At 36.4% G+C, this 22,089-nt stretch overlaps 1 long non-coding RNA gene across 1 annotated transcript in view; it reads right to left on the bottom strand.

The window, feature by feature from the left end:
* The window catches only part of LOC128249949 (uncharacterized), a 26,389-nt gene extending 4,503 nt beyond the window's left edge, over positions 1-21,886 (bottom strand). The window contains exon 1 of the long non-coding RNA XR_008266094.2: positions 21,148-21,886. This is a non-coding gene — a long non-coding RNA (uncharacterized LOC128249949). The remainder of the gene's footprint in view (positions 1-21,147) is intronic.
* Between the last annotated feature and the right edge of the window lie 203 nt (positions 21,887-22,089).

Raw genomic sequence — 22,089 nt, forward strand, 5'->3', positions numbered from 1 at the left:
TGGTTCTTGTTGATACTAGGTTGAGGAAAAAGTTCGTGCGCCATGTTAATATAATGATTTTTTATTCAATAATCTATTCAAAAACAACTCTTCTTCTAAATACAGACCATCATTTTCCATGACCTGCCAACGATCTGCAAGCTTTCGGAGTTGGTCAATGTACCAATCCTTCGGCTTTGAATCGAAAAATTCTTGATAAGCTTCTTCAACTTCATCGAATGGCTCAAATCGACGACCTTTCATAAAGGGATGCATTGATCAGAAGAGACCGTAGTCTGATGGAGCAACGTCTGGACTATAGGCTGGATGCGGCAGAACTTCCACACCGTCCAATTCTTCAATTTTGTTGCTGGTCTTTCTGGCGGTGTGCGGCTTTGCATTGTCTTGTTGAAACAAAGCGCGTTTTCGACGAACACAGTGAGTCACCATTGAACATGACATAAACTGAATGAACACACACACACACACCACAAAAATAAATAAAACAGCATTATTTTAACACGGCGCACGAACTTTTTCCTCAATCTAATATTATTAACATGTTGAATTACACAATAAACAGTATTACTGTTGTTTTATGGTTTATGTTTGAAATATGTTTACCAGTTTGCCAACTTCGTGTGGTCTATTATATTTTTTTATTTCCTTGTTTAATTGTTTAATTTTAATCTTTATTTCGGTTGTGTGTGCTGTTGATGAAGTGTGTTTCAAGTTGTCTCTGGTTTTATGAGATTAGTATTTCTACTAAGTAATATTTTTATCTTATTTTGTTTTAGTTTGTGTTTATAGCTTTCAGGTGTGCGTATAATTTCGTATGTTTTAAATGTTTGTACTGTAGTGTCTATGTTAGTGTTTGCGTCGATGTTGAATACTGAAAACCTTGATTCTTTTTCTCAGTGGAAATCATTCCATTGGACATTTTTAAGCTTTGTAAAGCAATTTATCTTTTATTGATGGATTGGTTGAACGCTCAAGGAAAGTTAATAGGTTGTTTGTAAGTGAATGCAGTAGATAGGTCTGTTGATGTGGATTGTTTAGGGTAAAAAGAGACTTTAGTTGTGGTGTTATTATTTTACCTCGTTTGTTATCTGCTCTATTTGACAACCAGGATGTGTTATATGCATTAAAGTTGCCTGCAATTGTGGTCCTTTTGAGAATGATCAAATGTTGCAATTGAGGAGGGTTGTTAGTGAGGTCGATGGTAATATGTACATGTACATTTATATTAAAGTGCTACATGTTAATATTGTTCTTTTTATCGTTATTCTGAAAGCCTGCACTCCTAGTGATGTGTCACACCATCAAAGTTTAAAAATACTGTTCATTATATCTAAATATGATATGTCTGGTTTTATGTATGTTGTAAAGCACATTTTAACTACGCTGCGAAAACGTCTGCCTGGTCTCATTAGAATATTGATTATGCTGTGTTGATGTTGTATTGTGTGGTGATGTCCTTCAATTCCATAAACGTATTTTTGATACCGTTAATGTTGTATTATTTTTGTATTTGCTGCTTGTTTCAGTTATTAAATTGCGCCATGCTGGGTTAGCGCCTTGGAAAATTTTAGTCGAACGAATCAACCCCAGTGCTTATTTTTTGTTAAGGCAGATAATTATTCTATCGGTTTCTTGTAGAATATTTTAAGGTTTTTATACCAATTTTCAGTTTAAATGTGTTCTGTATAACCCTCTAACGTCGACGATGGAGACAACAACAGCACTCCTAGTCTTAATCGTTGCCATCTCTCTTGCTGAAGTTGTTACATTTTCTGTATAGTCATCTGCTTTTCTGAGGTATTAGTTAATAGCATTTGTATTTTGTAGACTTTGTTACACATTTGCTATATTGATGACTTGAACATTCGAGACCTCTATCGTTGTCCAGTGACGTTCACATGTATTGAAAAAAAATGTTATTGTGTGTCGTGAAAATTATCATTCAAACAGGAATCAGGCCATGACTATCCCGTCTTTTCCGACATATTGTATTCTGCATTGGTGTATCCTGTATATCTCACCATTTTGAAGATGTCCAAGTAGTATCTGAAGAATATTTATCTGCAGTTTCTTCCCCGGTCAAGCGACAGTTTGGAGATTTCCTAGAAGTAATCGTCATACTACTGGTGGCAGATTTCATACTAGTTGATCGTTGGAGTCGATGTAATCGACATACGCTCTTCCTCGAAATTGCTAGCCTTGTGCTAAAATTTGAAACCAATATTAATAACTTATTAACTAAGCGGGAGAACCGGCAGAATCGTGAGCACGCTGGGCAAAGTGCTTAGCGGTATTTCTTCCGCCTTTACATTCTGAGTTCAAATTCCGCCAAAGTTGACTTCTTCGCCTTTGATCCATTCAGGGTCGATAAAATAAATATCGGTTGAGTACTGAGGTCAAAATTGCTGGTCTTGCGCCAAAAATTAAATCAGTATTACTTTCTTAACTTATATTATATTTAAAAAATCGTTACTTGCACCGTGTACAGTCAGAGCTGGAACGAATATTTGCATATTTATTTTTATATTGATTAGCAGATATAAGCACTGATCAGCAAATATTTTGTTCGCTGAAAGAATAAACAAAGGCCAGCTGTTTGGCTAGACTCAAGGGTCCGGGGTACTTCTAGCTGATGAGAGACAACATGTCGAAACACTGGTGTCCCAGAATCTTCTGCGCCAATGAATCGTGTGTGTTGAATACACAATCGCCATAGAAGAGAGAAGTTTTTTCTTCTTTGATGTTCATTACAGCGACCTGCATATTTTGAGTCCGAACCTGCCTAGACGGATGAAGAATAAATATGCAAATACTCGTTTCCAATCTCGCTGTAGACGGTGCAAATAACGATTTCTTATTGCTGTTGTTACTGTTTTTCATCCCACAATTCAACCGTGTTCAAGTAGATGTCATCGACTCGTACTTAATTATTTTACCTGTATTTTGGAATGCGTTGGATTTAAAATCCAACCATTTCAATATGTCACTAATAAATGTCCAAAATAAAACAACCGTAAATATATCTGAGCTTTAGAAAACAAATGTTGGGAAAATTTAACAGTAGTTCTTTTGCGATTTCTTTGAGACTTTTTATTTATTTGCATGAAATTGTTTTGATTATTTTCCATTTGGATGTATGTTTAGAAATATCGTCCTCTCTCTTTCCCACGCACTCTCTGCCCAAAGCTAATAAAACAAATTTGGTACAACCACTAAAACTCCATCAACAAACAACATATTTGAATGAAACAGGTACAACAAATTTACACAAATAGCAAATCTAATCTTTATGTTTCGTCATCAACACTGCCGTCATTTTCGTTATCATTGTGCAGAAGAATGTTACAGCTAGATATTTTTACTCTCGTACATTTGAACTGTTATGAAGCATGTGATATTCCACTGAGTTATTTGGTCGCACTGAATGTCTATTCTTTTATATGTAGTCCGAGGCAAACGTACTAGAAACAAGAAATACCTGAAACAAGAAACAAGAAACACCTGAAACAAGAAACAAGAATACCTGAAGTATCACCGATTTTTCACAACTACAGTTTCTTAACACCGAGTATGTGCGTGTATGTTCCTTAGATCCAGTCAAAGAACGAGAAATGCTGATTTCTCTCTCTCTCTCTCTCCTTGTATATATATATATATATATATATATATATATATATATATATATATATATATATATATATATATATATATATATATATATCTTTATCTATCTATCTTTATCTCTCTCTTTCTCTGTGTATATGTATGTATGTATGTATGTATGTATGTATGTAGGTATGTAGGTAGGTAGGTAAGTAGGTAGGTAGGTAGGTAGGTAGGTAGGTAGGTAGGTAGGTATGTGCAGATTTGTATGTTTTATGTATGTATTTTCATGCATATATTTGCATATCTAGGCATGCTCATATATAGTTAAATGATAAACTTCTGGAAAGTTTTACAGATTTTTACAGTTCTAGTGATGGATTGGATCTGTAGTCTTCGAATTAGTTTTCCCCTTTCTGGTTTTCAGAAGCCTAATTTCTCAAGATGGGTATTTAGGCAGTGTGTTCATATCCCAGGGCCCCAATAATTACAGGTATAAACCTGAACTTATAATCTGAATATAGTGACTGCAGATTTCTCAACAGTTCAGCATAGGTGCTCTTTTTACTTTTTTTATGTCTGTATGTATGTATAAATAATATATATATATATATATATATATATATATATATATATATATATATATATATATATATATATATATATATATATATATATATATATATATATATATATATGTATATGCATATGTACATACGTATATGTACATACTTACATCTATACGTATATATATATATATATATATATATATATATATATGCATTTGTGGGCACAGGACGTCACAAAACAAACAACATAAGAACGACCCTTCATCAGTTGTTAGCTATTTTTCTGGTCTCATATTTCGAGCATTTTACAATATACGCTTTCAATAAAACAGTTGCTCCCGCAAAGCAAATTAAATAAAATTTGGGATTTTGCGGAGGGTCAAAATTGGGGTGCAGATTTGTATGTTTTGTCTCCACTTCACGTCGTTATGGCTTAACAGCCTTCACCATTTGTTTTTACTGTTTTGTTCTTACTGTCCTGTTTTTGTTACCACTTTAACCCTCCGCAATAGATCCCAAATTTTATTTTATTTGCTTTACAGGAAGGACTGTTTTAACGAAGTTGCGTCTTGTCCCTACCTTCGAAACGCGGAGTAGATAAAACAGGGGACATCTAATGAAGGGAACGTTCTTTATGTAACCTGTCTCATTTCTCTATTTGTTTCTTTCGTTGTTCGAAAAAAAGTTCGTTTTCCATGCTTTTGTTTTTTTATGTTCTCGTTTCTCATTTTGTTCACATCTTTTTACGTCCTGGACTCATATATGCATGTATATATACATATATATGCAGGCATGTACATGTATGTGTGTATATATGCATATATATATATATTATTTATATCATTACAATCATACATACATGCATACACACACACATACATACATACATACATACATACATACATACATACATACATACATACATACATACATGCATGCTTGCATGCATACATACATACATACCTGCCCCTGAGGCATGATATAGTTGCAAACACTATTTACAATACCACCCGTAGGAAGGATTGCACTGACGCATGTCAGAACCAGCATATATTTAAATGAAACCTGAAGAAAAAACATAAATGGTGATTGCTCCATTTTTACAGATGATTACCGTTTCTCTGAGCTTCCTTGTCGTCGATGACATTTCTGATCTTCCGTCTATAACCTCTCAGATGACTATTCAATCCTGCTGCAGATCTGCATAGTTTAAAGCATAGGTGACAGACGAAAGCAGTAATTTCTACTGGATTGATCGAATAACTTTATGAGACATGACCTCTGTAAACTGCCATATGTCTCTTCAGATCCGAAATCGTCTTGCAAGCCCTTTCACACATGACACACGTCGAATCACCCAGTCTAAACGCATGCATACATTCCCAGAAGTTTAGCATTTAAGTATATATGCGCATGTCTAGACACACAAATATATGTATGAAAATATATACACAAAACAAGCATACAAATCTACACATGCACTGACTCCAAATACTGCATATATACGCACATACATGCAAAAATATCTTATTGATGGTGATGAAATTCCAATGAAGAATCCTTAGCACTAGGTTAGAAACCGGCTCTTTCTCTATTGGCAAGAAATAATGAGATAAAACTGAATTACATACATACATACATACATACATACACACATACATACATACATACACGCACGCACACACAAACATACACACACACATACATACATACATACATACATACATACATACATACATACATACACACATACACACACACATACATACATACATATATACATACATACATACAAACATACATACATACATAGAAATGTGTGTGTGAGTATGTGTGCTGTGTGCGTGCATGTATGTGTGTGTGCATGTATACACAGATTATAAAAGGACTTCGGGAAAAATTTTATCTGCACTCACTCTTCGACAAGATGAGCTTTTACTATAAAGAAGCTTCTATATCAGTGATTGCAGAAAAATTGGTAAATCTTCCTCAGATCTAAACCTGTCTTGCAAAAACAAAAACAAACAAAACGCAACGGTCACGGCTAGAATGCCCTTGTTCATAGATCTGTTTTTTTTTTTTGTTTTTTTGTTTTTTTCCCCAGAGCAGTTCTGTACTCTTCGATATTATCTGGCATGTGAGACAATATCGACGAGCACAGGGGAGGTAACTCATTATTAAAGAGTTGCTTTCCTTATTGTCATTGACACCTCTTCTCTCTATCTGATCGTGTAAAATAAATTTTGTTAGTTTTTTTTATGTGTGTTTTTTATTGCTTTCTTCTATAATTAAGCCGACTTCTCTAGCTTAAATCAGTAACTCGTTTATTTCTTTAATGACATATAAGAGAAACACTTTTTACTTACGAACGTAGCGTTATTCTGACCGGATTTTAAAATATACAAATATATATTTTATATCACGTGGATTTGGTAGCTTGCTTTCCAACCGCATGATTTCAGGTTCGGTTCCACTGCGTGGCACCTGGGGCAAGTGTCTTCTACTATAGTCTCGGGCCGACCGAAGCCTTGTGAGTGGATTTGGTAGATGAAAACCGAATGAAGCCCGTCGTGTGTGTGTGTGTGTGTGTGTGTGTGTGTGTGTGTGTCTTTGTGTTTGTCCCCGTAACCTAGCGATTCGGCAAAAGATTCCGATAGAATAAGTACTAGGCTTACAAAGTATAAGTCTTGGGGTCGGTTTGCTCGACTAAAGGTGATGCTTTAGCATGGCCGCAGTCAAATGACTGAAAAGAATAAAAGAATATATATATATAAGGACTATGAAAGGTCAGACTGACATATCATGTTCGCTAGCGGATGAATCTTGCAGCCAAGAATGAAACCACCAAGCTGCCAGAAAACTATAGGCACATTGCTTGCCGAAACATGTACAAACTGTAAACAATCTGCCTCAATCAATTCCTCCAGGAGTCCAACAGCATAGTGATAGATGAGCAGGCTGGTGGAAAGAAGGGAGTATGGAGATGTATGGAGCAACTTTCTATAATCAAAGTTGTGCTATTTGAAGTAAGAAAGTACTGTAGAAACCCAACGACAGTAAGGCTCGATTATAGTAGAGCGTTCGACTCTATTCCCTACTCATGGCTGCTGAAGTGTCTACATTTGGCAAACTGCTACTTTGGTTGCCGCCTGAGCAGGACGATCATCTCCGATTTTTTAATATCCCAAGGAAATACTCTTTCTGTAATTCTGTTCATTTTTGGCAGTGAATGCATTATTATTCCTGCCACAAAAATTATATGGCTAGAGACTGCAACTAGAGTCAGCAACTGCCAGAGATATTCATGTAACTCATAATTTCTTTGTAGATGACCAGAAAGTTTATGCTTAAAACGTTAACAATGTCAAAAAACAGCAGGATATAGAATGGAATATAGAATGGAATTTGGGCAAAAGAAATGTTTATATTTGATTGAGGAACATAGGAAATTAGTCCTCCAGACCCAAAACCTACGCATCAACAGTCTTAATATCTCTTTAGTTCCACACAAAGAATGCTACAAATAGCTAGACATTGATGAAAACATCATACGAAGGTTCTGTAAATAAAGACAGAATAACTCGAGAATACCAGACAATAAGAGAAAAATAAAGCAGTCGGAACTCTCCCCTTACAACAAAACAATATTCCATTATGCAATTTCAGAACCAGTTCTGATTCCAGCATATGGAATACTTCACTGGTCTGTAGAGGAAACCCACTCTATAGACATTAGAATCTGAAAGATCCTGACATCAACTGGAAACTTTCACTGAAAGACTGATATAGAAAGGCTTTATCAAAGTAGAGATAAAGGTGGTAGGGGCGTGGAATCAGTGCAGAGAGCTTTTGAATGCTGTATAGTCTCTCTCGGACAGCACCTTCTAAACAACAGCAGCAAAAATAAATACATAAGCTAACAGCTGAAAGGCGAAGAGAACATCTCAAATGTTGGTAATGAGTTCCTCGGGAAGCACTCCTATACAATCCCAAAACAGACGGATTGACACACCTCAAAGAAGACCTGGATGTGAAACGCCCGGATGCGTGCGTTCGTGTGTGTATATATGTATATGTGTGCAACTGTATGCATGCATGAATCGATATATACGCATGCGTGTGTGATGTATGTATGTATGTATGTATCGGTCTGCTCACCGAGCCATCGGGGTGGTATCATTCAAAAGATACAACAATGCCAGAAAGCGCATTGCGACCATATATATATATATATATATATATATATATATATATATATATATATATATATATATATATATATATATATATATATATACTACAGTAGAGGCGCAATGGCCCGGTAGTTAGGGTAGCGGACTCACGGTCATAGGATCGCTGTTTAGATTCCCAGATCGGGCCTTGTGATTGTTTATTGAACGAAAATACCTAATGCTCCACGAGGCTCCGGCAGGGGTGATGACGAACCCTGCTGTACTCTTTCACCACAACTCTCTCTCGCACTTTCTTCTTGTGTCTGTTGTACCTGTATTTGAAAGGGCCAACCTTTCCTGCTCTGTGTCACGCTGAATTTCCCTGAGAACTACGTTAAGGGTATACGTGTCTGTGGAGTGCTCAGCTACTTGGACATCAATTTCACGAGCAGGCTGTTCCGTTAATTGGATCAATTGGAACCCTTGTCGTCGTAACTGGCGGAGTGCCACGACTATCCTACAACAAAACGTGCTTAATACTGATTGCATTATATTGATGCATTAATATCGATGGGAGAGATAACAAAAGCGTGAGGAGGCTTACTTATCTTTGAATCATAAGAGAACGGCAGTACCCACAAATGTTCACAGGACACCCGACGATAGTTGGAGGGAGGAAGGTATCCTCAAACTGGCGGTCTATCCCAAATGTCTGCAACATAATAGACTTTGGACTAGACAGTGGTATTAAACCTGACGAAGGATTCGGTCTGGGACCTCAATATCTTTGTTAATGTTTCTTTATATTGACTACATAGTCATGATAAGATTATATCTACCACCAGGGGATGCTGAAAAGTCCCTGGTTTTAAAGGCCTGGTTGGAGACCCAACCTTTCGAGTTTTTTTACAGAGATTGGAGGACCGCTGCAATTAGTGTGAATCTGAAATGAGAATACGTTAACTAAAATCATAATTTACTAATCTTCCTATATTTTCTTTTACCCAAAGTCAGAAAATTTTTCAGCATCCTCTCGTATATCTTCCCAAGACATTACATTTTGAATTAGTGAGGCTCATGAATTTGGATGAGTTTGTAAAACTGTGAAGAGGAGAGAAATTCCGAGCACATAAGAACTTTTCTAAACCTACAAACTTCACTAACGGTAAGCAACATCATCACTTTCCATGGTTTCTACTGTTTTCTGTTAAATCAAATGTTTCGATTTAATCAAATGTTTGCCGTTCAATTGTAGCTTAAACAGCGATAAACCTAATACATATGTATATGCAGTGAACCTTATAGATATGTACGAGTATATGCAGGGAATGGCGTTAAAGCTGTGAATTGCAGTTAAACTGAGAGTAATTCCCCTTGCATTATTGTAGTATCCATTTTAATCGAACAAGTTATTTCCCTTCGAATATAACATTATTAGATTAACTTCAACATTTAACTTTAATTTTCCAAAATATTTTCATCGCTTTGAGACAGCAACCTGTTCACTGACAAAATTCCGTGCTGCACGGAATTTTGTCAGTGAAAAGGGCGCGGTCTTAAAGCTATGAAAATATTTTGACAAATTAAATTTAAATGTTGAAGTAAATCTAACGGTTTTTCATGTGTTTTTAAATGGGTTATAAAACACCTTTCACGCTGCAATTGTTTTTGTTTCAGCACGCGATCTCAGATCAGGTCACATTTCTGTAATATAACCTTATTCTTTGATTTAAGATTGAGCGACTTCTTCAAATAAAAATTTTAAACACTGTAATGGATCTCAATTGTTAGTAGCATAATATATTCTCTATTACATTTATCACTACATACATTATAAAGTTCCTACTACATATTTCGAGTTGTAAGTTTTCTGGAAAATTATACAAAAAATTTATTCTTTCCAGTGCTTGTGGTTAATCCCAGGTAATCCCTGATCGTACAGACAGAATCAAAGGAGTTCCAGCTGTGACCATTCTGTATATATTGCTTGTCGAGACCTTTTTTCAACAAATTCTCTTTAATCTAAGATAGTTGGCTGCAAAGGGCGTAAATTTAAGAGAAAGTTTTTTTTCCATTTTATGTAAGATGAATGATTTCGCAGAGATTCACTCGTTATGCTCTACAGTACATTGATGAGTTATACTTTTTAACTTCAAATTTTAAAACCTTTGTCTGCATTATAATTTGAGAGTATTTTCCCACAATATGGAGCACCATTTAATTTAAAACTCTATGTACAAAAAGATGGCTTCTAATGATACATTTCTTATATTTGTACAAGAGAACAAATTGAATGAGAGTATGTAGTTGATTGTATACACTTTAAGTACTCGGTTGTTGATAATTTTATCGAGCGCAGGTAAAATCCATGACTAAAAGATGTATAAATACCTCTTTCGATGTTTTATCAAATTGCGATCACACAGAAAAAAACTGCAATAAGACTAAATTAAAATATCCATACAGATTTTTCCTTTCCTGAAGTGTGTATACATTTTTGGGGCGGACTCTCTCTCTATCACTCTCTCTCTCTCTCTCTATATATATATATATATATATATATATATATATATCACTCTCTCTCACTATCTCTCTCTCTCTCTCTATATATATATATATATATATATATATATATATATATATATATATATATATATATATATATATGTATGTATGTATGTATATATATATATAAATATATATATGTATATATATATATATGTGTGTATGTATGTATATGTATATATATATATGTATATATATATGTATATATATATACATATATATATGTGTGTGTATGTATATGTATATATATGTATATATGTGTGTGTGTATGTGTGTATGTGTGTGTGTGTGTATACATATATATGTATATATATATATGTATGTATATATAAGCAATGTTAATTCTCTAAATGAAGTATTAACAGTAACTGCACGATAAAGTGTAGTATATTGCCACTTAAGTGTGGCTGACCCCTAGGGGTGGATGTTACTGTTGCTTTTAGCCCCAGGAGGACATCTCCTCCAGCTGGCTTCCCTTGGCAAACAGGACACAGTCGTGTGTCGATAAGCCAGCTGGAGGAGATGTCCTCCTGGGGCTAAAAGCAACAGTAACATCCACCCCTAGGGGTCAGCCACACTTAAGTGGCAATATACTACACTTTATGTATATATATATATATATATATATATATATATATATATATATATAACGTGAGAGAGTTAGGGGTTGGGGGTACGTAAACCATGTTGGCAAAATAACATAGTCTGCCATGGACACCTGTGCTTTGGTTCTTTCTTTCTTTTTCTTTTCTTCCTTTCTTTTGTCACTTTTGCTATGAATTAAATTAATGAATTCAACGGGATACACCGTCTGCAGGTAGTTGGGTTCAGCATATTATCCTCCATTTTCTAATTGTTACACATATATATATATATATATATATATGTATATATATATATATATATATATATATATATATATATATATATATATATATATATATATATATATATATATATATATATATATATATATACAGAGAGAGAGAGAGAGAGAGAGAGAGAGAGAGAGAGAGAGAGAGAGAGAGAGAGAGTCCGCCCCAAAAATGTATACACACTTTAGGAAAGGAAAAATCTGTATGGATATTTTAATTTAGTCTTATTGCAATTTTTTTTCTGTGTGATCGCAATTTGATAAAACATCGAAAGAGGTATTTATACATCTTTTAGTCATGGATTTTACCTGCGCTCGATAAAATTATCAACAACCGAGTACTTAAAGTGTGTACAATCAACTACATACTCTCATTCAATTTAATACAAAATGGGACAAGAACGCAAAACATCCGAACAGTTAGGTGATACAAAAATGGGACATCCAGAGAGATGATACAAAGGAAACAAGGATGGGTCATTCGAAGTTTTCTTTCCTCAGTCGAGTACCAGATAATCTTTGCAATTATCTTCTTTTTTTATCTTTTACTTGTTTCAGTTATAAGACTGCGACCATGCTGGTGCACAGCCTTGAAGCGTTTTAGTCGAACAAATCGGCCCCAGGACTTATTTGTTAAAGCTTGGTACATATTCTATCTGTCTCTTTCACCGAACCGCTAGGTTAGGGGGATGTAAACACACCAAAACCGGTTGTCAAGTTGTGGAGACAAACACAGACACAAAGACACATACATACATACATACATGAGTGGGGGGGGCGTGCGCGCGTACGCACAAACGTTAGACACAATCATGGTCTGCACATTACGAGATTCGCGACAATTGTATACTGAGCTTTTTGGTGTTTTAGATGAAAAATAGCTCAGTAACTGCATATACATACATATATGCATGCATGCACGCACGCACGCACACACACACACACACACACACACACACACACACTCACACACACACATATACATAACCATTAACGAATGGGTACAAAAGTACTCTATTTAGGCTGGTTTGTTATTCTGCAACTTTGTCGATGCAGCATACTCACCCGCAGACAACACTCACACATATATATACATAATTATACATACATACATACATATATACATACATACATACACAACATATACACATACGTGCGTGCACACATATGCACAATACCTAGATCAACGCGCACACACGCACTCCAGTGCCTGTTGTTGCTACTTTTCTGTATAATGGCTTCATGTTAGTAATTTGACCACAGCAATCTTCGTTGTTTAAAGACTTGCCTTTTCTTTTTAACAACTCTGACAGATTCCGCTGAAGATTGCTGAGTCATAGTTAAAAGTTTTAGTAATAGCAATGCCACTATCATTAAAACACCAACAAGAACAACAGCCACAGAAACAACAAGGCCTGGCAGCAATAATTGTTTCTAATTTCGACAGAAAAACCTACAATTTCGAGGGAAAGACTCTTATCAATTACACCGACCTCAGTACTTGACTGGTACTTTATTTTATTGACGTTAAAAGGCAAAGTTCACCTCAGCAGGATTTGAACTCAGAATGCAGAATCGGAAGAAACAGTGCAAGGCATTTTGTTCAACGCTCTATCTAACGATTCTCCTTTAGATGGGCTGCAGGTCGTTATTGAACCATCTAATAAGACTCCCAAGAAGGCTGTAATCTGGTTGGCAGTAATCACGGACGGAAATCATATATAAGTAAGGATGTCTTAAAACACTTTTATTTGTGGCCACACGTACGCGTCCAAAGGAATGACAAACAGAATGGTTGGAGTGTAAAGGGCTATGGTCTTCTGTGCCTTGCTCCTATCTGCTTGCGGGCCTGAGGCCTAAGAGAGAGACAGTCAAGTTACGCCCTCAGAAATTGCATGTCCATGCAGAAAAGAAGAAGAGATGAGGTCAAGTGTCAGAGCCTCAATGTTGTGTAGCGCCCCCTCTCTGTATAGCTAGCTTGTTTTCCCTTGTCAAGGGGAGTAATACACCTACACTCCTAATCCAATACTCGTATCGTTTCTAAATTACGTATAAAAGGTAATACCCCACCCGGTCATGAATGACTATGGGGTTGCACATACAAAGTTATCCTCCGAGGCACAAGTCCGAGCAAGGTTGTTTATAGAAGACCTGCAGTCGCCCATGCATACCAGCCTCCTCTTTCTATGCCACCGATGTTATCGAAGGGAAAGGCAAATGGCGATACAGCTTAGTACCACTGACATCGCAACTCATTTTTACAGCTGAGTGAAATGGAGCAACATGTTAATGAAACAAAGTGTCTTGCTCAAGAACACAACACAGGCTCGGTCTGGGGTTCGAACACACTACCTCATGATTGTGAACCCGACTCTCTAGCCACTGAGCCTTGCGCCTTCACAAATTAGGTATATCTGCAATTTAGAGGGGGTGGGGATAGTCAACTAAATCGACTCCAGTACGTGACTGGTACTTTATTTTATAAATCCCCATAGTGATGAAAGGCAAAGGTCGACCTCGGCGGAATTTGAACTCAGAACGTAGCGACGGGCGAAATACCGCTAAGTATTTCGTCCGGTGTGCTAACGATTCTGCGAGCTCGTCGCCTTCATTGCTTTTAAATAATCCTTTCTACTAGGCACAAGGCCTGAAATTTGGGGGCAGGTGACCAGTCGATTACACCGACCCCAGTGTTTCACTGGCACTTGATTCATCAACCCCAAAAGGATGAAAGGCAAAGTCGATCCGGCAGCATTTGAACTCAGAACACGAAGACAGGCGAAATACCACTTAATTGCCTTTAAATAATAAAATAATAATTACTATTTCTACTGTAGGCACAAGGCCTTTTTTAAAGTAATAATAATGACACAACCGACGCACCCCCGTCACCGACAGCACACTGTCACTATCACACACACAAAAGAAAGTACAGCAATAATAATGATGACACAACTAGGACTAATACCACTACCATCACTACTGCAACAACGAAAACAACAAAAATGGCACCAGCAGAAGTAATGCCCCACCACCACTACTACCACTAATACAATGACAGTAACAACGAATCACAGCAACAACAATGACACCACCAACTTCACCAAAACAAACAACAACAAACCACAGCAGTAATAAGGACACAGCTAGCACAACAACAGCAGCAGCAGACACCACGTGACGGACATGAAATTGCTGTGATTTAGTATAAGGTTAGGTTTAATAACTATACTTAAAGAGGAATCTTCCGTTGGTTGATGGTCAATCTGTCCACTATTGTATTTGTCGAATTACATTAAATTTACTGCCACCTCTACCTACTCCTTTCTCCATGCACCAATAAGGAAGTCTCTATGTGGTCGCTTGAAATGCTAGAAATATCAGCAAAATGTCCTGCAAATTATATTAAGGAGAATAGACATTAGATATCACTAGATATTCTGCCCTGAGAACCCCTATAAAATGATATGGTCAAAGTTAGAATGCTTTCAGTCATAATTCTGCTCATTCAGTGCTGACTTAAGGATAAACAACAACAGCACCGTTATACCTACCATCACATCATATCATTATAATTTTGTCTTATATTGACCAATCAACCACAAAGTCCAGTCTTTCTTGCATTGTGGTGGCTTATGTGCCTCAGTGACCCTGAGAGATATGCCAGCAGGGCACAGCTCTTGGTGATGCTTCCCATGATGGTCAGGTAAAAACGATAGAGGCCAGACTAATATAGGCCACATCTTTCCAGAGGTTAAAATGGGTTTGCATAGGGCTAACACCCCTACCTAGAAGAAAGCAAAGTTACAGAAACATCAATGACAATTCAAAACAAGACCAAGGAGAAGGTCTACCTTCAAAGGAAACATCCTACAATCAAGAACAATGGAGAAAAGTCATCAAAGCTTATGCTCTATAGAGAGCAAAGGTGTTAAATAAGTAATACTGACCAACACATTATATCATCACAGTAGTATTGTATATTCACCCCAACACTCAAATAGCTCTCTCCTATACTGACCACCACACTCTCTCAGTACTGTCCTATACTGACTGCCACACCATACTCACAATTAATTCTGACCTATATTGACCAGTTCACACTCTTGCTAATTCCATAGAACCTCCACCACACACCATTTTTCTGAGTCCCTCTCTCTCTTTTGTGCATAACGTCTTTTTGTTGTTATGTCTTGTTCCTGGAATTGAAAATCATATTCTCCAGAATGAAAGCTCATATATATGTTGTTAGGTCAACCTGAAATTTTCTAACAATATGCTCTGCTGGATGTGTAATGTCAGTGTGCATACACGACAGAGTGTAAGTGCCTTGAGAGAAAAGTTGGACTTAAGAAGCATCAGATGTGGTGCGCAAGAGAGACAACTGCGCTGGTATGGTCATGTGTTGTGAATGAATGAGGACAGCTGTGTGAAAAAGTGTCACACCCTAGTAGTTGAGAGAACCTGTGGAAGAGGCAGACCCAGGAAGACCTGGGATGAGGTGGTGAAGCACAACCTTCGAACATTGGGCCTCACTGAGGCAATGACAAGTGACCAAGACCTTTGGAGATATGCTGTGCTTGAGAAAATCCAGCAAGTCAAGTGAGACCATAACCATGGCCTATGCCAGTGCAGCATAACCAGCCCATTTAAGAGTACCCTTCAATCATTGGGCAATAAACTACACTTGCGAAGACCGGTTGAGGCAAGTGAAATTGTTGTCATGGCCGATGACAGTACTGCCTGATTGGCACCCGTACCAGTGGCACGTTAAAAGCACCATTCGAGCATGATTGTTGCCAGTGCCGTCTGAGTGGCTCCTGTGCTGGTGACATGTAAAAACACCATTGAGCGTGGCCATTGCCAGTGACTAGCTCCTGTACCGGTGGCACATAAAAAGACCATTTAAGCATGGTTGATGCTAGTACTGTCTAACTGGCCCTCGTACCGATGGCACATAAAAAGCATCCACTACACTCTCGGAGTAGTTGGCATTAGGAAGGGCATCCAGCTGTAGAAATGGTGCCAGATCAAATTGAAGCCTGGTGCAGCCGTCTTGGCTCGCCAGCCCTCAGTCAAACCGTCCAACCCATGCCAGCATGGAAAGTGGACATTAAACGACAATGATGATGATGATGATGATAACCATACATGACTTTTCACTGATAAACATACATGCCTCACATCTGGCTTTCTCTTGTAATTGACTTGTACAATTTCCTAAGTCAGTATAATTTTCAAAGAGTATCTTTCCAATTCTCATCATGCTATCAGGTTCTTGCATGCAGCTACTCCGTGGATATAAGATGAATCTTGATGCATTCAAAGACTGGTTGAATTGACGTAACACTTCTTCCTCCTTGCTTTCATTTAAAATCAGTATCAATGAGGAAACTTTAAATAAGAGGTGACAGTTTTTGAGCTTTAACATTATTTCTAGTTATTACATTTAGTTTAAAGTCCAAATAGAGACATGAGTACTGGTACAGCAATCACATTGTGACCACTAATGTATTGTAAGCAAAGAACTCTGAAAACCAGGCACTTTTCTTATCAGAGTGTTATATTCCCTGGTCACGTGTTCCTTGCAACAAGTTCCATCCCAGAAATATTTTCATCCATCCCTTAGTACTGGTAAAATTCCTTGCTAGATATCAGGAAATTTGTTAGATCATTGATAGAAATGTTACTAGACTACTGGCTTGTAGTTATCCTTCATTTTTCAATAGAGTAAAAGCATTTGTTTTGGCCAAACTTTATTCTTATATCCTTTAAGAATATCATAAACAAGTCAAGGAAATTCTTCATACCATTCATATTTTTAGCAAATATTTTCAGGCCATCCACAGAGTAGCTAAATATCAGGTGGCTGACACTTTTTATCTAGTGACTCAGTTATGTATTGTTTAGTTACTTTAACAAAAATGAAAACAAGTTCCCCACAAAAATAGCCAACATCACACATATATACCTATAATACTTTATCCAATCAGTAACAAAATAATCACTTTCTGTATTTAACTCCAGCCAGATTGCACCCAAATTCATCATATGCTACTGAATTTCTGTTGATTAAAAGCTGCTAAACACATTCCCAAACTCCTTTCTTTCATAGAACACAATCCATGTAAATGACAAACCCGAGGATAAAATTATAGTGATTGACAATGATGTAGCTGGCACACTCACCCATAGTATGAAAGAATACTGGTGGAATATTCCAATAAAAACCTCTCTAAAATGTAGACATAACAGACCAGACATAATGATATAGGACAGAGAAGAGAAAGTATACACAAAAACAGAAATCTTTTATTCAGATATTTGTATCTCTGAAAAATCTGCAGATATGCCACTAGACTATGGTATTTTATTCATACATGTAATTATTAGGATACCCGATTACTAACTATCTCAGTATTAATCTTGAGAAGCCCAAAAGATGGATATAAAAGTATCAATGTGAAGTGGTGGATTAGCAGAACAGACTATAGATTCCCTGCAGTGTTTTTCAGCTCTTTACATTCTGAGTTCAAATTCTGCAATGATCTAGTTGGGTGACAGACTTAATCTGTTGCTCAGTTTAACAATAGTACCTGGCACCCTGGGTACCTTAAGTGGAGTCCACTCTTTTTCAAATACTTTGGCCAGGTTTCCAATTGAGGATGCATTTGTTCCTCCTTCCTACCAGTCTTGGAAACCCTGTAAAAAGGCCATGAAGCACTGCCTTCCCTCCTGACTACAAGACTGGAACAAGGGAGGCTATAGATACACATCAAGAGACAAAGCCTCTTCCTCCATCTTTTGCAGTCATCAACCAACCTTATGTTTCCCTCCTTTTTTCTCTTTGTCTGTTCTTTGATTTTGGCAAACCAAACATGAGGTGTCACAAAATTGTTTAACATGACCACACCATACATGTAAAAAAAAAAACAAAGAACAATTGAAAGAAGACTTTAATGAAACTCAAATTAGATTTAACTACAGTTCACTGACCTCTGCTACCAACTTTAACCTACAATTACTGCCATATTATCTTCACACTTGTTGCCTTCTTTCTTTGATAAGTTTGTCTTAGAGAGAGATCAAAACCTATCATTATTTCATTCTTGTGAAAGCTCTGTGATTGGAATTGAACCAGGTTTCAAGTGCTTGGGTTCTGAGTTATGTGGTCTTGTGTTTACAAAGCTGTAGTTTTATAGGATTCTTGTTGGTTATTTGAGATATACATATGTTTGTATGTGAGTACAGGCATTACTGTGCTTTTATGAAGTTTGCTTGCACTGAACCACATTTTCTACATGTACTACTGCCATAGACTTTTCATCAGTACAGGACTTTGTACAACTTTTTTCCGATAAAAGCTTTGAGGATGAATTTTAATAGATGGGAAATACGTGACAGCCTGTCAGATATATCATCATCATCATCATCATCATCATCATCATCATCATCATTATAATCATCATCTTTATAATCATCATCCTTTTAACATCCATTTTCCATGCTTGCATGAATCAGACAAAATTCTATGAAACAAAGTTTTCTACTGCAATCACAGAACTACAATATCATTCTAAAGAATTAATGGTTACCTCATCAAACTCTCAAAGTTCCAAAATAGTACATAATTAATTGAAAACAATGTGAATAAATAAGCATTACATTTGACAGAATAATGTGAATGCTAAAGAGTTAAACATTGTTGATGAGTATTTTAAACATGAAACATTTGTTCAATTTTCAGTGAGTTGGGGTGTCATTGGTGACACTGCTAATTCATGAAGCAACTATTAGTCTTATATTACTCACCTGTCTTATGTTTCTAATATATCATTTAACCTTGGATATATCATCACAAGATCCAGTCTTTGTTGCAGTGTGGCAGTTTGTGTAGCAGGTTGTGTGCCTCAGTGACCCTGAGTGCTATGCCAGCAAGCACAAGCTCTTGGTAGACCCTCCCATGCCTGATGAATCAAAGGATAGAGGCCAGGCTAATATGGACAACCTCTTCCTAAGGATGAAAATAGGTTTGCATTGGGCCAGCACCACTACCTAGAAAAACGCAATGCTGCAGATGCATCAATGATAATTCAAAACCAAAATGACCTGAGAGAGGATACCCCAGTGTCAAGAAATAGGGAGAAAAGTCATCAATGTCCTATGCACCATAGAGTGGTGGTGGGGGGACAAGAGGTTTAAGTAAAGTAAGTAATCTTGGATGAAGGGTCTGAAGTCTAACATAATTCTTTCAAAGTTCCATCTTCAAGATATTATCTCCCTAAGTTTCATATCATAGAATTACAATGTGACTCTATATGATTGCTTGACTTGGAAGAAAATGACGTCTATTTTACCTTCTGCAAAGAGGAGCAATACATTGGACACTGCTGACGTGTATATATACAGACAGACAGACAGACAGATAGATAGATAGATAAATGTACATATGTATATGCATGTATATATAAATGTGTGTTTATATATATATATATATATATATGTATGTATATATATATATATATATGTATATATATATATATATATATATATGTATATATATATATATATATATATATATATATATATATATATATATATATATATATCATCATCATCATCATCGTTTAACGTCCGCTTTCCATGCTAGCATGGGTTGGACGATTTGACTGAGGACTGGTGAAACCGGATGGCAACACCAGGCTCCAATTTAATTTGGCAGAATTTCTACAGCTGGATGCCCTTCCTAACGCCAACCACTCAGAGAGTGTAGTGGGTGCTTTTACGTGTCACCCGCACGAAAACGGCCACGCTCGAAATGGTGTATTTTATGTGCCACCCGCACAAGCCAGTCCAGGGGCACTGGCAACGATCTCACTCGAAAATCCTACGGGAGCCAGTCAGGCGGTACTGGCAACGGCCACGCTCAAAATGGTGCATCTCATGTGCCACCCGCACAAGAGCCAGTCCAGGGGCACTGGCAACGATCTTACTTGGCTTGCCGGGTCTTCTCACGCACAGCACATTATATATATATATATACATTATATTATATATATATATATATATGTATATATATATATATATATATATATATATATGTATATATATATATATATATATATATATATATATATATATATATATATATATATATATGTATATATATATGTATATATATATATATGTATATATATATATATTGCTTCTTCTTGTATTTGTTGCTCCATTCTCCACATAAATATATATATATATATATATATATATATATATATATATATATATATATATATATATATATATATATATATATATATACACACACACACACACACATGCAAAAAAAATAATCGGTTGGTCATACCTGGATTACCATTTATTTTAATCCAGTGCTGACAACATCAACAGCAACAACAACACCAACAGCAACAGCAGCAGCAGCAGCAGTAGTAACAATTTGCTCTTCAGAGAGGAATTGAACCTGTTTGCCATCATTTCTGACGTAAGTTGTGTGTGTGACTGAGTCACATGAGAAAGCTCTTCATAAGGAAGCAAACAGTGAAGTTAGTGAGGATTACAGCTTGAGAATATTTGTTTAATCACTCAATTATCTGTGTCACCTTGTTTTCTAAAACATGTCATCATACCTTCTTATAAATTGGACTATATTTTTCTTTTCTTTTATTTTTCTTTCCAGCCATCCAAATAAGCAACCAACTAACAAGCCAACAAGCCAGCCAGCCTACCTGCCTACCAGCTTACCAGCCTATTTGCAAACCGCAGTATTTTGTTTTATTATCTTATATTTTTAAATTAGTCTTTGTTATTGTCGTTTAGACCCAGCCATTTCTGTTGAAGAAGACCCCTGCACAAAGGCTTTCCAGCATATTGTCAGATATGAACTATCTAAGACTACATTATACAATGTGCTCTTCCACTCTTATGGTGGTAGAGTATGATTTATTTGTTGTTTAGTTGGTATTTCTAACAGGCTGAATAACCACAAAGAGGCTTTTCTTGTTGGCTGGTCTAGTTATTTATGTTTTAGTAAACATGTATATATTGAGAACAAAACGCTAAGATCTTGTTTTTTTATGATGTTTTACTGAAATCATGGTGTATTATTTCATGGCCAACCTTCAAAACAACCAGTTTACCAAGCCTTATGTACTCACTTGTTATCAAAGAGAATTGGCCTGTAGAGTAATACATGGTACTAGATTTAAAAAACAACTTTCTATTATTAGGTTACAGAGAGTCAAATTAAGACAGGTCAGCTTGCACACACACACACACACACACACAC

This window comes from Octopus bimaculoides, chromosome 1 (genome assembly GCF_046866305.1).
Source record: "Octopus bimaculoides isolate indiv1 chromosome 1, ASM4686630v1, whole genome shotgun sequence".
Classification (NCBI taxonomy): Eukaryota; Metazoa; Mollusca; class Cephalopoda; order Octopoda; family Octopodidae; genus Octopus; species Octopus bimaculoides.